This window comes from Vespula vulgaris, chromosome 1 (genome assembly GCF_905475345.1).
Source record: "Vespula vulgaris chromosome 1, iyVesVulg1.1, whole genome shotgun sequence".
Lineage (NCBI taxonomy): Eukaryota > Metazoa > Arthropoda > Insecta > Hymenoptera > Vespidae > Vespula > Vespula vulgaris.
In genome coordinates, this window is record NC_066586.1 from 2,814,132 (window position 1) to 2,829,927 (window position 15,796).

General features: G+C 41.4%; 1 protein-coding gene across 13 annotated transcripts in view; it reads left to right on the forward strand.

Annotated features, from left to right (window-relative positions):
- LOC127066588 (transcription factor SOX-2-like) overlaps positions 1 to 15,796 on the forward strand; it is a 302,397-nt gene that overhangs the window by 47,480 nt on the left and 239,121 nt on the right. For 7 of the 13 annotated variants that reach the window (XR_007782443.1, XR_007782448.1, XR_007782441.1 and 4 more), the window contains one exon: positions 6,707 to 6,767. The exons of 3 other annotated variants lie outside the window; for them this stretch is intronic. The gene's annotated coding sequence lies outside the window, so the exon portion shown is untranslated. 3 more of the 13 variants (XR_007782450.1, XR_007782449.1, XR_007782454.1) reach the window with 2 other exon arrangements.

Here is a 15,796-nt window from a genome sequence, read left to right on the forward strand (position 1 = left end):
ATTTATTGCTTAATACGTCCCGTTAGATTTCAATCGGCACGTTCGTAATTATTGATACGTAATTTAGTTCGAAATAATTAGATCGTGGGGAGGAACAGGTCGGAAAGGGCGAAAAGTTCGATTGAGTGTAATTGAAATAAAACGTAAGTAGTAGCTAAACGATTCGCATAATTAACTTTGTAGAGATCAAGAGAAGATCGAACGACGACGGTGAGAATGCAAAGTGCCGTGGAGGAACAAAGGGAACCGATTAGTGAAAGTGCGAGCGTGATAATGCGAATGAGGCGAATAGAAATAGATAAAAGTAAGTGAAAGAGAAAGGAAATAGAGATGTTGAAGTTCGGTGATAAAGAGAAAGAGGGGGAGACACAGATAGGGACCTCGTCGTCTGACAAAGGACGACAGAATCTCTTTGTTCTCGCGGCTCAACGGCTTCGCTCCGTGGCCGCGATGTTTTGTCAAGGTCACTCATTCACCCCCTTCGCCTGTTGCCCGTTTCATCCCTCTTTCGCGCTCTCGATGTCGCCGCCTTTGCTACGACTCCACGCGTTATACCCTTTTGTTCGAGAGAATATTCGAACGTACGATATATATTTTCTCCCTTTTCCTTTTCTTTTATCTTTCTCTTCTTTTCTTTTTTTATTAGTTTTTTTATTAGTATTGTTTTTAGTTTTACGAATCGTTCCGTTGAAATTCGACGATAGTTCCAACATGAAAATTCATCTATTACTCCCACCTTTCATTTTTAATCTAATTCCAAGGCGAAGTTCGACAATGGTATAGGGTATAAAGGATCCGTCCGTGGTTTTTATTTTGTAAAATGAGCAGACGAGTATCGTCGGAGGCGGCAAAATATGCCATTCATTCTTGAATCGTCGAAAATGTGAAGTCGACTTTTCACTTAGAAAAGTGCTGCCGAGTCCATCGCGTTGATGCTTACGCGTGGCGAGCTCGTTCCGGGGTCTCTCTTGCTTTTGTATGCCGAGCGACTTTAGCCTTCGCGTATGAATGGAATTTTCAGAGACGTAGATATGTATGTGTGTATACTATATAGAGGGCGATGAGAGAGGACGATCCCTCTCTTCACATCCTCGCTTGACTCCTCTTCCTCTTCATCTTTCTCTTCTTCTTCTTCTTCTCCTTCTACTTCTACTTTTACTTCTTCTGCTTCTTCTTCTTCTACTCTTTCTCATACTTCTCCTTTTCCTCTTTCTTCACCTCCTACTCTACTTCTTCTCGAGTTTGGCTTCTCTCTGTGCGCCGGACCAACGCTCTCCATTGTCGGCTTGGACTCAATGGATGACGTGGGAGGGATAAGGCCAACGGGAGAGGGGGGATTGTCGTTGTAGAACTGCACCCCCGGTCACTTGAAAAGGAAATGAGCTGCCCTCTGCAGGACCTACCTCAACCGAAAAGAAGTCACTGGAACGACTACGTAGGGAAGAAATTCTTTTTCCTTCGACTGACCGACCGACGGCCATTTCCAAATTTCTGTCTCCAATCATTTTCTTCATTCACACTCCTTGATTTTATAAGATATATATTTACATATATAAACATATATATATATTTTTTTCAAAGATTATTCTCTATCGTTTATGCAATTTCATCGAAATATTTATTTTATGAGAGAAATATATAGTCGTGATTCGGTGGTTGGTTGGATATATACAGGAAAAGATGAACGAAAAAAGAAGATGGAGGTCGTTTTGTGAATTTCTTTGTCCCTCGTTGTTGTTTGATGTATCTCGTCTTCGTGCCCTGTTATAGTTGTTGGTTCTCCTTAAAACAAGGCTTCGTTTATAAGCAAGACAAACATTGCTGGATTGTCTTGCGAACTGTGAGACGATGCCACCAACGGGTTTCGATAAATGAACCTTTCTTTGATCTTTTCTTTACATCTTCCATGGTCGCGTGGCCAGACAAAAGGTTTAGAAGGGAGAACACGAAACGCTCAATGGAATAACGAAAAGAAATCCGACTTTGAGATGAATCCTAGATTCACCAGGTGCAAGATTTATATATATATATATATATATATATATATATTATATATATAGAGTATATAGATGTATATCCTACCGAGCAGGACCCTCCAGAACGTATCTTGGAATTCGTAAGGATCTTTTCGAGGGATCGCATCGTAGCCATTCAATTTTCACGCCACCTACGACTTAAGTGAGTCGGTCTCAAAGCTTCTTCCAGGTGTTACTCGCTGAGCGAGTAACCTCGCCATTGTCGTATCGAGATTTTCAACTTTTTCAGAGAAAAAAAGAACTATAATGTAGTTTTGATAGGATCTGGATTAAGTTATTGTACGTTCACGGACAGATAGAAATAACGTTATGATCTTAAAACAATACATTTGGACGTCAAATAAATTCTACGTGACATTTAACGATTGCCTTTGTTCGTTAATAATAATAAAAATCTTTAACAATGTTAATTTTTTCCTGTATAAGATTCAGAATGTCGATTAAAAAAAAAAAAAGAAAAAAATCATGGTAATAATGATTTGTTTTTTCAAAGAAACATTAATTCAAAAATATTTCAAGAAACACTTTAAGAAATATTAATTTATCGTTAGGGTAAAGATAAAATAGAGACTAGAAATGCTTGAAATCATTCTACTATGGTAGAAGCTAAGAATCGTTGTTCGATGACGCACTAAAGTTACGAGGTGGAGAGAAAAAAGAATCGACTTCCTTTTCTCCGTACGGAAGATAACGAGGCGTGGACCCGAAGTGACACCTGAGGTGTCGAGGTCGTGACACGTTACGAGGGTAGCCGTGCCAGACATCCATCACTTCTTTGTGTCCTCGCCGAGTGACACCTGGTCCTTCGCCTCCCTTCGGTACCGCACACCCCTCCATTTCTTTTCATTCCTTATCCACCGTCACGGTGGCCACAGAACCACCCCCGAAAAGCGTGCTGTTTCGAACCGCTACGCCAGGAAAGCAAACAACGTAGTACCTACCAGAAGATTCTGATAATCGCTGAATCGGCCATAGATCCGTGATCATTTTATTGATGATCCTGAAAAATCTTTTCTTGACATCTTTTCAAAACGTTATATGTTATCTTTGCATTTAATCGCATGTATTGCTGTGTTATTTTCTTTCTTTCTTTTTTTTTTTTTTTTCTTTGACGTTAATATTGCATATAAAATTCGTAAAGCCAACGTAAAAAAAAGGAAAAAAAAAAAAAGAAAAAAGAAATGCGGTTTCATTCGGACGTACCATTTCTTATATGCGGTCACCGACTACCTCAATGACAAATTTTCGACTTTGTATTCAAAGTGAGTAGAGTGATCGATTCCGGATATTACCAAGCAAAAATCATAGATTCTTTCGGCAAATACTTTTGACGGCATGAAATCCTTTCGAGGAAATAAGAAAAACGTTCTAGTAATTCGACGTACGAACGACATATTTTTACGCGTGTCTAACTCTAAGGAAGTTATTAAAATATCACGTGCCACGTCGATAGGATATTGTGCTCTTTACTGGAAAGACGTATTCTTATTTTGTTCGAATTCAAAGGAATCACCGTGTCATTGTATCGTGCTAGAAAACCATGTCTTTCGAAATGGAAAATTCCAGCTAAGGCGTCTCATCGTTTGGAATATATTTTTGAACTTGATTTTTTTAGCGATCAACCGCGTAGCGATGATTCCGATTACAAAATTTCACAGTCGACTTTGTTAACAAAAAGAAAAAAATTGAAAAATTAACTGACAAAGAAAAAGAAAAAGAATCAAGGATCGGTAGCCAACGTGCTTGAAACTATTCTATCGACGACATTGAGAAGAAGCAAATCCAGGTGTGGCAGTCGATCTGTTTCGGTACTTCCTCGGGGACCTTCATATTTCAACTCATCAATGGTTAGCAGGGAGCCAAAAGCAGGTGTCCCATCTTTCGCCGGTCGAAAGATCCGGGCCGACCTTTACCGAGTAGTAAAGAGGACGGCATTTTGTGAAAGCTGAGGAAATGCGAGGGTGGGCAGAACGAATTTTCCAAGTTCGTTTCGTACCTACCGCTGGTTGTACTACTCACCTTTTCCAGCAGGCAAAAAAATTCGGATCGATTAGGTGCACTCACCGTAAAAGGGTTGACACGCGACCGAGATCTACGAGACCTTTCGGGAAAATTTCTCGTCGAGTATATTGGAAAGGAAAAATCTGAAGATTCAAGAATTTCAAGATTCGTTTGACTGTGACGAAAGAGAAAAAGTATTTTTTCGGATAGATATTCGAGATCGATATTCGGTGCACGGCGTCGACATCGCGACGGCGTTGAGAAGTAGAACTAGGAGGAGGAGGAGGAGGAGGAGGAGGAATAAGAGTAGGAGGAGAGATAGGAGTAGGAGAGGAGAGAAGAGGAGAAGAGAAGAGAGGAGAGGAGAGGAGGGGAGAGGAGAGGAGAGGAGGTGTTGATGAAGGTGATGGTGAGGTGGAGGTGAAAGAGGAGAGACGACACCTCTCATTAATAACCGGTGACTCGGCGTTTATATAAATAAATCGCACGCGGTCGCAGGCACTCACCTGCGATTCGGTCGATCGCTCAGCAGGCTGACGTGAAAGAAGGCGTACCACCCTCTCCCTCCTCTGCCTCCCTCTTCCTCTTTCCCTCTCTTCTATACTCGATCCATCCGTTGCCCTCTTCGCGTTCGCCCTCGCTCATCCATCCTCCGTTTTCTCCCTCCCCTCCTCCTCCTTCTCCGTCTTTTCCACCTCCGTACAGCCCTCTTATCCTCTCATACGAACTCCTCAATCGGAATTCCAAAGGCACTAGAGCAAAGCTCTCTCTCTCTCTCCCTCTCTCTACCTCTCTTTCTCTTTCTCTCTTCAACTCAGTACCTAGAGAGTAGAGTCCATGAATGCCCCGGCCCCCGATGCTGCTGCTCGGTCATTTATTTCGGCGGCCGTGTGCTATCCCCGAAATGGCCGAATGAATGCGCTGGCAACTGCACCCCCGCGGCCTTGTCTCGGGCTCTGCTCTACTCCCAACCCAACGACTCGAGATCGTTCTGAAAATCGAGGTCGAGGGCCACCACCAACTCCCCTGGCAAACCCTTCCTTTTCGCTCTCTCTCTCTTTTCTTCCCCGCCTTCTCTTTCTATACTCCCTTTTTCTTCTTTATTTTTCTCTTTCTCTCTTCGTCTCCTTGGATTTCATCGTATTCGGCGAATCCCTCTCCAAGTGTCGAGCCTCCGAAGGAACGAACGAACGAACGAACGAACAAACTTGAAAGGGACCTCTTTTTTTTTTCCATGCCCTTTCGACCTTTTTTCGATCTTACCAAGCTCGATCCTTCGATCTCGTCACGATTCCGACCGAAATAAATGTACGAACGAACGAACGAACGAACGAAAGAGCTCGTAGAAGAGACTTAAGTCAGAAGAACCATCATGAAAGTCTTTTAGCCTCGGGAATCGTCGAAGAAACCGCGTGAATTTCGAAAGGCGAGAAAGTAACATTAAAACTATCTTTCCGACGGGATGCCTTCTCGTATAACGACGTAATAAAACTTCCCTTACCCGCAAATGGGCAAACTTTATCCTTCGAGCTTCGCACGAGGACGACGAGAGATCCGTCTTTTTCCTCGTAATCTTTCTTCTTCCCCCCTTTTCTAACCTTCTTCGGATCCTTCAAACTCTAATAACAACAAATTATTTCTTTATTTTGCTATGAACTCTTAAAAAAAAGAAAACAAAAAAAAAGATACGACGTAAGAAGAATTGTATAATTCTTCACAAAGAGGAAGAGAGAGAGAGAGAGAGAGAGAGGGGCAGCTAATTCGTGACAGCCCTTTTCCTCGCATCGATCGGTTTTTTTCTTTTTTTTCTACCGCTTAGCGGGATAACGGGATCTAGAAAGCAAATGACTCCTTTTGAGAATGCTTATTGGGGCACATTAAAACGCTCCACTCGGATTCGTTAAGAAGAAATTTACAATTTTTACGAGATTCCGCTACGTTAAACATTCTTTCTTTTATATATATATATATATATATATATATATATATATATATACACATACATACATACACATATATATATGTGTTTACATATATATTGCCATATATATCTTTACAAAATTTCGAGCGCGCGCGTTCGATCCTTTTATCATCGAATCTCTCTCTCTCTCTCTCTTTTTCTTTCCATTCTCTTATTTTTCGCGATACTCGAACTCCTCATATCATATACGTATATGTTATCATCGAATCGAAGCGACTTCGTGCAAAACGGAAACGAGAAGGGGCTGGCTCGATCGCACCGTAAAATATTTAACGAGGCAGTTTCACCGAGCGTCTTTGTAAACGCTATGAATATAGCAATAAAATATATTATATGACGTATATAATATACTACATAGATAAGTATAACGTCGTATATAAATTCATTCGTTTTCCGTCTTTTCCCAATCGACTCGATAGTCTCTTTCTTTCTCTCTCCCTCTCTCTTTCTCTTTTTAGTTTCTTCTTCTATTTCAGATATTTCAGAATTCTTCGAAAATGTAATAAAAAGAAGTACTAGAAACTATGGATAATTTCACGTAATACCAAATATAATATATTTAATTTGAACTTATCTCGAGCTGAGTTACAATTTTTATTCTTTCCTTTTTCTCCTTTATAGATAGTATCTTTAATAAAATCATGTCGGTCGTTTTCCTGATACACACCTTTTATCTCGACTGTTTCAGAGGAATCGCACGATCTGCGACTTGTTGCAGCTTGTCCGTAACATTTCCTCTTCCTCGCATGGTGAGTACGCAAACATATTTCTCATCCTTCGTTCTTTTGTTCTATATTTCCCTATCTCACAAACTTGATATAATGCACACGTTACGTGTAAATAGATACATTTACATACATAAATGTAATTGAATATCAAATTTTTATGTTTCCTTCTAAGAAATTTTCTTCAAAAGTGATAAACGCGATATAACGTGTACACCTCGACTTACTTTAAAAATTTGTGACAATTCGTAAGAAAGTGAGAAGAAAATACTGTAGCAAAATCATTAATATTTTCATGAATTAATCGAAGAACGTAGTCCTTCATCAAAATCCATCGATACGTCGTCCTTGTAAAAATCATACCTCGTTTATTAAATAATTTTTCTTTTTGTGTCGCTTTGATAAATAAAAAACCAAAAAAAAAAAAAGAACGAAAAGGAAAAAGGATAGTAGTAAAAAAAAAAAAGAAAAATAAAAGAGTAGAATTAAGTAAATAAATAAAGAGAGAAGTAAAGCAGATAAAAAAAAAGAAAATATAGGGAAAAGACGAGTAGTTGGTAACCAGACTCCGATCGCAATGTGCTCGAACGAGGTCGTTCGGTGTCGTCGAACGAAAAGTGACTTTCTCGTCACGATTCTCGAAGCGCGTGATTCGCGCCACGCCCGTTGCACATAATTATGCAGAAACGCGCGCGCGTCCGTGCAGGAGCTTGGCAGAGGCGTGCACCCGGTAAGATTTAATACGATATTTCGTTCTATCTCTCTTTCTCCCTCAGTCTCTCTCTTAGTCTCTCTCTCTCTCTCTTTCTCTTTCTGCTATATACATACACACAAACACACACATATATATACATATAAGTAGACACAACATACCTACATACATATACACATATACACATATACACATACGAAGATATATACGCGTAGTCTGTTTCTCTTGGCCTCCACCCACTCCTCCTCGAGGCATTTCCAAGCCCCGAAAAGCCTCTTCTCGCGTCTACGAGGCCGAGTCGTTCGGTAGCGCGCGCGCGATGTAGACTCGAAGGGTGACGGAGGAGGAGATGGAGGTGGTAGTGGTAGAGGAACAGGGGGGAAGGTTGAGGAAGGCTTTGGGAGGATGGTGGAAGAGAGGAGCGAGCATCCCTCTCGCTGGCGTCACCTCGAGGGCCCAATTAGCGCCAGCACGAGTGTCATTCCGCCGCGGTTTCCGCATACTGCTTGCCGTTGACTGGCGTTTTCTGCGCCTTCGTTTCGCCAACGTAGAATCCTCTCTTTTCTATGTGTGTCTTCGTACATTTTTTCTTTTCCCTTTTTTTTTTATACATATATATATATATATATATATACATACCCACACATAATACATGTATACATACGTAGACTTTTGCACACAGAGCTAGAGAGAGAGAGAGAGAGAGAAAAAGAGCATCAGATAGATTTTCAGCGCCCTTCGTCGACCCTCGTCCACCTCTTCCAGAGCTATCCAACCTCTCCCCTTTTCCTCCCCCCTCCAACTGAAGCCCCGCATCGCTTTTCTTTCCTTCTTTTTCATCCTTCAGCCGCCTCGTCTTCGCCGTCGCGCATTATCCAATTTTCTGGCAGATATTTCGCGATATAATAATTGGGCATTCAACGCTGGGGCTGCTTCTCCACCTCCACCTCCATCTCCACCTCCTCCTTTTACTCCTCTTCCTGCTCCTTCTACTTCTCCAACCCCTCCTCTTTCTTCTCCACCTCTTTTTCCTTCTCCTCCTCCTTCTTGCGTTCGTTTCTTCTTCTGCTCGAAGCCGGAGAATCGTTGAATTATATTCTCCACGCGGACGACGTCGGAGATGGTGAGAGATGTTGGTAGTGGTAGATGTGGTAGTAATGGTGTTGTTGGTTTGGTGTTGGTGGGGGTGGCAGTGGCAGTGGCGATGGTGGCGGGTGGTGGTAGTAGTGATGATGATGATGATGGTAGTGGTGGTGGTGGTGGTGGTGGAGAAGGTGGTGGTGGTGGTGGTTGGTAGTGGATGGTGCCACTGCCGATGGTAAAGGGGCAACGAACGAGGGCGAGGGCTCCAATGGAAACGTTTTCTATTAACGTAGAGCAGCGCGATGGATAGACGGGGTTCGGATCCTTCGTCCCTTCTTACCCTCTCTCGCGTACCTCTCTCATTCACTCGCTGCTTATTTCCGTAACGACACTTTAAGCAACGTTAATTATTGTCGGCGTAATGAGCCCGCCTCGAGTGGTCCAAGATGCACATTTTCCTTCTACCTCACTCCTTTACTCTCTCAATCTTTCTCTCTTCCTCTCTCTCTCTCTCTCTCTTTTTTTTCTTTACCTTTCTCCCTTCTTCCCTCCTTCGTTCCTCTTCTTGCCTTCTACGGGAAGAAGAGTGCCAAAGGGTGTCTCCTCCGTCGTCCTACGGGATATCTTGGGAATCTGCATCGCTGCGTCTTCCACGAAGGTGATCTCGTTAAGGGACTCCTTGGTTTTTCTCGCTCGGCGCCTTCTTGTTAGTACGTCTCAACAACTTCGTTTCCGTCGATTTTTCTCTCTTCTCTTCTCTTCTCTCTTTCTCTCTGTATCTATCTCTTTTTTCCTTACTTTCCTTTCTACTTCGCTTCCTCATCCACCGAGGTTTCAGATAGGTATGAGGAGATGAGCCTTACGAGATAATTTACGATACCACTCCCCTCTCCTTTGATCGTTATCACGTGTAATTCATCATGTAGATACACGTATAATAAATATATTTACATTTTTTTTTTCACGCACGTGCGTGAGTAATACATTCGAGGGTAGCCAATCGTCCTTGTTGTCGTTGTTGTTATTGTCGTAGTCCTCGTCGATCAACAACAACGTTTCTACGTTTCTACGTGTTAACATTTTTTTCTCTCACAGGTCGCAGCTCGACGTTCCTGACAAGGAAAACTTAAGCTTTAATCCATATCCGCGAGCACCAAGATGAGGGAACGTTTTAAAAAGGAGGCGACAATGCGAAGATTATCCTTCGTTTTCTTTTTAACGACCGTGGCTGCTATCGTTCGTTCGGTCGGGGTACGACGGGGTCTTCGGTAATACGAAACAGGTACAGTAGCGAGGTTAACGCGGAAGATTATTTTCTCCTAGAAGGAAAATGGGAACTTTAAAGAGTGCACGAAAGTTCTCTCTTTCTTTATTTTCCTCTAACCTTCTCTATCTCCTTCTCTTCTCTCTTCTCCCCTCTCCCTTCTCTTTCCTCTTTCCTTCTCCTTCCTTCTCCTCCTTCCTCCTCCCCCCATCTACCGTAGATCCTACGGGGCTTATTTCTTTCTCGTTGGAATTACAGTATAGACGATAACAATAGCGAACCGACTCTGGCGCGCTTCGAACCGTCGATCATCCTTAGACGGATCGCGTTTTATCGTTATTATCCGAACTATTTTTCTTCGCGCGTAAGAGAAACTCGTTCGAACGAATTACGAGGAGGAATACCAATCGATCGTTATAATAAATTCCCGAACGACTCGATATTTCTTGTTATCTTTAAAGAGCCGTTTTCCTACCGACGAATCTCGTTCAGGGAAAAAGGAAAAAGGTAAGAAGAAAAGATTTAAAAAATATAAAAAAGATACGAAATAAAAAGAAGGGGGAAAAAGAGAAAAAGAGATAAAAAAAGAGTTAAAGAGAGAGAGAGAGAGAAGCGAGGTAGAAAGGGAAAAGAGGGAAAGAAGATGGAAGGGAAAGAGGTGGTATACAGAGTCGGAGAGAGTCGTAAAAAAGATTTGAAGTAGCCCGAAGTGGGAATCCACAATGGCGTCGTTAGGCCCGGCACCAACGGCGACAACTCTTTCCCGTTACGGCCGCGTACCGAGTGTCATTCAATTGCACATCCCAATTAAATAACAGGCAAAAGGGCGACGTAGCGTCGTGGAGCGTCGCGGAGCCACCCGACGCCCCTAATTGCGAACCTCGATGAGGTTGCCGCCGCTGTCGGTGGTGTAAGAGGACGACGAGAGATAAACTCGGTCTCTCTCTTTCTTTCTCTCTCTCTCTTTCTCTTTTTATCTCTCTCTGTCTCTCTCTGTCTTTCTCTTTCTCTTTCTTTCTTTCTTTCTCTCTTTCTCTCTTCTCCCTCGACGAACGGCCCTGGAAACTTTTCGAATTTTGCGAAGGGTCGTTCTCGACGAACGATTACTCGATCGTGCTTTTCTACGTCACTGTGGTAAGTACAACGACGTCGCTTCGTCTAATTCGATAGATAAATTTTCGCTATAATTATCGAACGAATTAGTTTGGTATTTATAGTCTTTAGAAAACGTAGCAGTTGCATCTTTCTACGGATCAATGATAATCAAGGTTACGAAGGTTCGATTATAAAATTATGTACAACTTATGATCGTTCATTACGATAACAGGTATTTTTATATCTAAATGTATAATACGAAATATTTCTACGAATTAGCAAAATTCATGTGAATAATATTGTTTAATGTTTTATATATACATTACATACACATTTACATACAATATGCGATGTTCTGATTTATCAGCGATTATTTTTCAAATATACATAACTTGCGTTTTACTTGTATTTGTATTTGCGTTGGTTATATGTCCTCGTTATCTTCTAACTCGGTTATTATATATTAAAAGGTAATATAATTAGCAGAGGCAAATGAACTAATTACCAAAATGCGAAAAAGGACGGTTCGTCGGTGACAAAGAGACCTCTGCCAGCTCTGTCTCGGCCTTTCCCTTTGCGTCCTTTCTTTTTCCTCCAAGCTCTCGATCTTTCTCTTTTTCACTCTCTTTTCTCTCTCCTCTCTCTTTCTCTTTTCGTTTCTCATCGCAACTGAAAAACGTCGGTCGTCGATGCGACGACTGCAGTCGTGGAAACGGTGTTCGCTCGATGACGACGAGGACGACGACGAGGACGAGGACGAGGACGAGGACGAGGACGACGACGACGACGACGACGACGACGACGGCCAACACAAACGGCTCTTCCAAGAATCGAAATGTTAATTAAAGGCTCTTCTCACCGGGTGAAGAAGAGAAAAAGGGATAAAGCAGACGACAGGATGCACGGAAGAATCAAGAGAGGGTAAATCCTCTCAGGGACGTGGCTGCGACGTACCTTTTCATTTACATATCATAGCAAATAAATTTTCGGGAAATTTCATCGACGAATATTTCACAAATTATCATTTACGACAAGAAAAAAGAAAAAAGAATCTAAATTTAATATCGAATTAAATATCTATCTATACTAAAGCCTCTATATATTGTATCAATTATTTTATACAATTTAACGGAGTCATTATAATTTAAAACATTATCAACATTCAAGTGAATAATTTCTATTAAACGTTAAAATGGAACAGAACAATCTATCAAATCTCGGACGTTCTGAATTATTCTTTGTTTACTTTTAATTGAACGAAGAGATAATTCGTGTGTGTAATAGAGATAGATAGATAGATAGATGTTTAAGGTGAATCAAAGGAGAGACTACATTCTTATTTGTTGGAACGAGATTTGTTTGTGAACGAGCTCGACTAGTTACAGCCCTGTGAGAGGCAACGTGGTAAGAGGAGTAGGAAGAGTAAGAGTAGGAGGAAGAGTAGGAGAAGGTGGAGGAGGAGGTGGAGGAGGAGGTGGGGGAGGAGGTGCAGGAGGAGGAGGAGAGGATTTGCGGGCGTCGGATGCTGCAAAATGGAAGCGGCCGTAATTAGTATGCGCGTCCGCACGTTATGCACGCAACGGCACTCGCTTCGCAACCACCCTCTGTAGTCGTCGAGGCGACATGGAGAACAGAGTGGAAAGTATGGAAAGGGTAAGGGGCGGGCGTATGCACGCGAGAGGAAGAAGGGAAGTCGAGTTGCCGGCGTTGGTGTTGCAATTCGCACTTATGCTCACCAAGTACGACGTTGGTGCAGCGACGCATCGAGCCGTGTGTTGCTCGGTAGCTCGTGCACACGGGAACGAACATGATCGCACGCGTGCCATTTCGAATCGTCTTCTTCGAGAATTCCTCAAAACGAAAATTACATATCGTTTTTTTTTTTTTAATATACGATTGTACGCGATAGTCTTCATGAATTGCTTTTTTTTTTTTTTTTTTTCTTCAAGCACAAAGTATTAATTTTGAAGATTTGTTTAAATGGAATAACAGAGTAATATATACGTGTACTCATATACATGTATAGAACAAGTATATATGTATTACTTTATGTATTACTTTATGAACATTGAAAAATATTGATATACGATATGGAAAATTTGCATAGAGAGAGAAAGAAAGAACTTCCTTCGTAAATAATCCCCATGGATTCTTCATTACTTCGTTCTTACCCTCTTAAATCGGAGATTTCTAGCTGAAAAAAGTTGTTTCTTCTTAATAAAAGTGGAAAACTCATTAAAAGTGTGCCTACCGTTTGAGCCCTCTCGTTTGAGCTTGTGAATCGAACGATTTGACAATTTCCTTCGATCGTATTTGAAAGTGACAGCGGAGAGAAGAGCCATACAAAGTATACTTGAAAGAGGAGCACAAGCGGGAGTTATAAAAAGTGTAGCGATCGCGTTCGAAAAAGTCATCGTCACCCAACCCCCTTCTCCCTATCTCTCTCTCTCTCTCTCTCACTCTCTCTCTCACTCTTTCTCTCTCTCGTTTTCTTCCTATTTTTTATTTCTTTTTCCTTTTTTTATTTTCTAGGGGAACGCGCCGAACATAAATCAATCCCGTGTTTCGTATCATTCAACGTCAGGCACAATCGCAAACTCATCTCAAAGCGATAAGGGCGGTCGATCGTCATCGTTATCGTACTGAGAATCTTTCTAAAAAAATACAAAAATACAAAAAGATAAAGAAATAAAAAAAATAATGAAAATAAAACCAAATAAAAAAGACGAACGTTTTTCCTCCCTTTCGTACTAGAATCATCGAACCGAGACGTATCTCCTTTGACGTTCCTCTCTCTCTCTCTCTCTCTCTCTCTCTCTCTCTCTCTCTCTCTCTCTCTCTCTCTCTCCTTCTCTCTCTCTCTCTCTTTCTCATATCTTCATTTTCTCTGTCTTCTCTGTTGGCACAGCTCGTGCGTGCGACAATCAGCTGGAAATTAGCTCGCGAGCTAATTATCATCGCGCTCACGAATCATGGCCCGAATTCATTCGACGACGATAGAAAGGAGCCGATCCTTTACAAGTACGCCCGAGCTTTGAACCAGGCGACGGTGTTTCTCGATTTGAAACAGCGACGAACGAGGGTGTCGTGGTTGCCTAAAGGGATCAAGAGAAAGAGAAAGAATATATGTACACACACACACACACACACACACACACACACACACACACACACACACACACACACACACACACACACACACACACACACACACGTGTGTTATATATATACATATATATGTATTACACACATACATACACACGCACATACAAGCTTTGAGAAGGACACGATGAAGTTACGTTAACGCGTGGCTTCTGCTGCGAATTCTACACGCGCGGATCAAACGCAAGCGATGAAGTTACACGCTCGTATCTTTTGCCTAGCATGTCTCTTTCTCTCTCTCTCTCTCTCTCTCTCTCTCTCTCTATCTTTCTTTCTCTCTTTCCGTATATATATATTTTTCTTTTTCTTTCTCTCTCTTTCTCTCTCTTTTCTTTCTCCTTTTCATCCAAGCCGCTTTCTTCTTCTTCTTTTTTTTTTCTCCTTTTCCTTTTTATCTCGCCTTTCGCGCCGTGCCACGGCGCTTAATTCAGCCGTGACGTGCGTGAAAAGGGCATTGCCGCCCGTAGGGGGTGGGCTTCGGGGGTGGTTGAAAGGGTACTGCCTTGGAAGGTCGAGCCCTTTTTTTCCCTTTCTCCTCCTCCTCCTCTTCCTCCTTTTCTTTCTTCTTTTTCTTTACTTTTTCTTTTTTTTTTTTATTTTTACTTTCAAACCGCCCTTTTTCGCACTCGCGTTGCGTAGGAGACGCGTCAAAGCGACACGCGTGCCTCTTTCGCGACGAATGCCGCTGTGATACCGGTAGCGTTCCACGTGCTACGCGTTCAAAAGAGTAGAGAGAATGAGAAATGGAGAGAGAAGTAAAGAGAAGAACGAAGAGAGAGAGAGAGAGAGAGAGAGAGAGAGAGAGAGAGATGTGCGTTTTACGTTTCTTACGCGGGATAAATTTTTGCGTGTCGTTTCGACTAGGAAAATACGAGTCCAAAGTTTAGGTTAATTTTATATATATATATGTATATATATATATATATATATATATATATATATATATATATATATATATATAAAACTTTTTTTTATACATCATTTAATTATTTGATATGAGAAAGATATTATGTAGTAGATATTTGGAACATACTGTTATGAATGAAATATGAAATTTATATTTATAATTAAAATTACTTACAATAGACAATTCTATAGTATATGTAATTGTATATAAAAAAAAAAGAAAGAAAAAAAAGAAAAACGAAAAAAGAAATCGTAGAATATTTATGAGATTATTAATTTCAGGATTAATCAAATATTTGAACGTGTATTTGTTATTATACACGAAATAAATACTTCGTCTATTCTATTCGATGTTTGATATAATATTCATTAATTTCTACGCTCTTTTACGTTCTACATTTAAATATTCATTTCTCTCAAAGCATCGCGTTGTTTTTATACGCGAGGCCGCTTCTTCTTCTCATTGATTTTATACTCGGTACCTACGCTTTCGAGGCGTGCTTATATTTTTCACGTGCATCTCCACGTCGTTAGCCTACTTTCTGCTTACTACTTTCCGGACGTCCTCCCCCGCCGCGGGGGATGTGCTACGTGGGGAAAAACAGGAGAGGGTCCGGTGTAAATTAAGGGTCATAATTCATGCGCGAGTTTTCATGACTAATGAGAGAAGGCCTCGTCATCGCTACCACCATGTGCGACTCTTCGCAGGCAACTTCCGGGTTAGCGTCGTCAGCCAAGAAAATCTCCGAAGGCTTTGAAAATTTTTGCTTTGTAAGGGCGATCCATGTTTTATCGGCTTATCTTTTTTTCTTCTCTCTGTCTCTCTCTTTT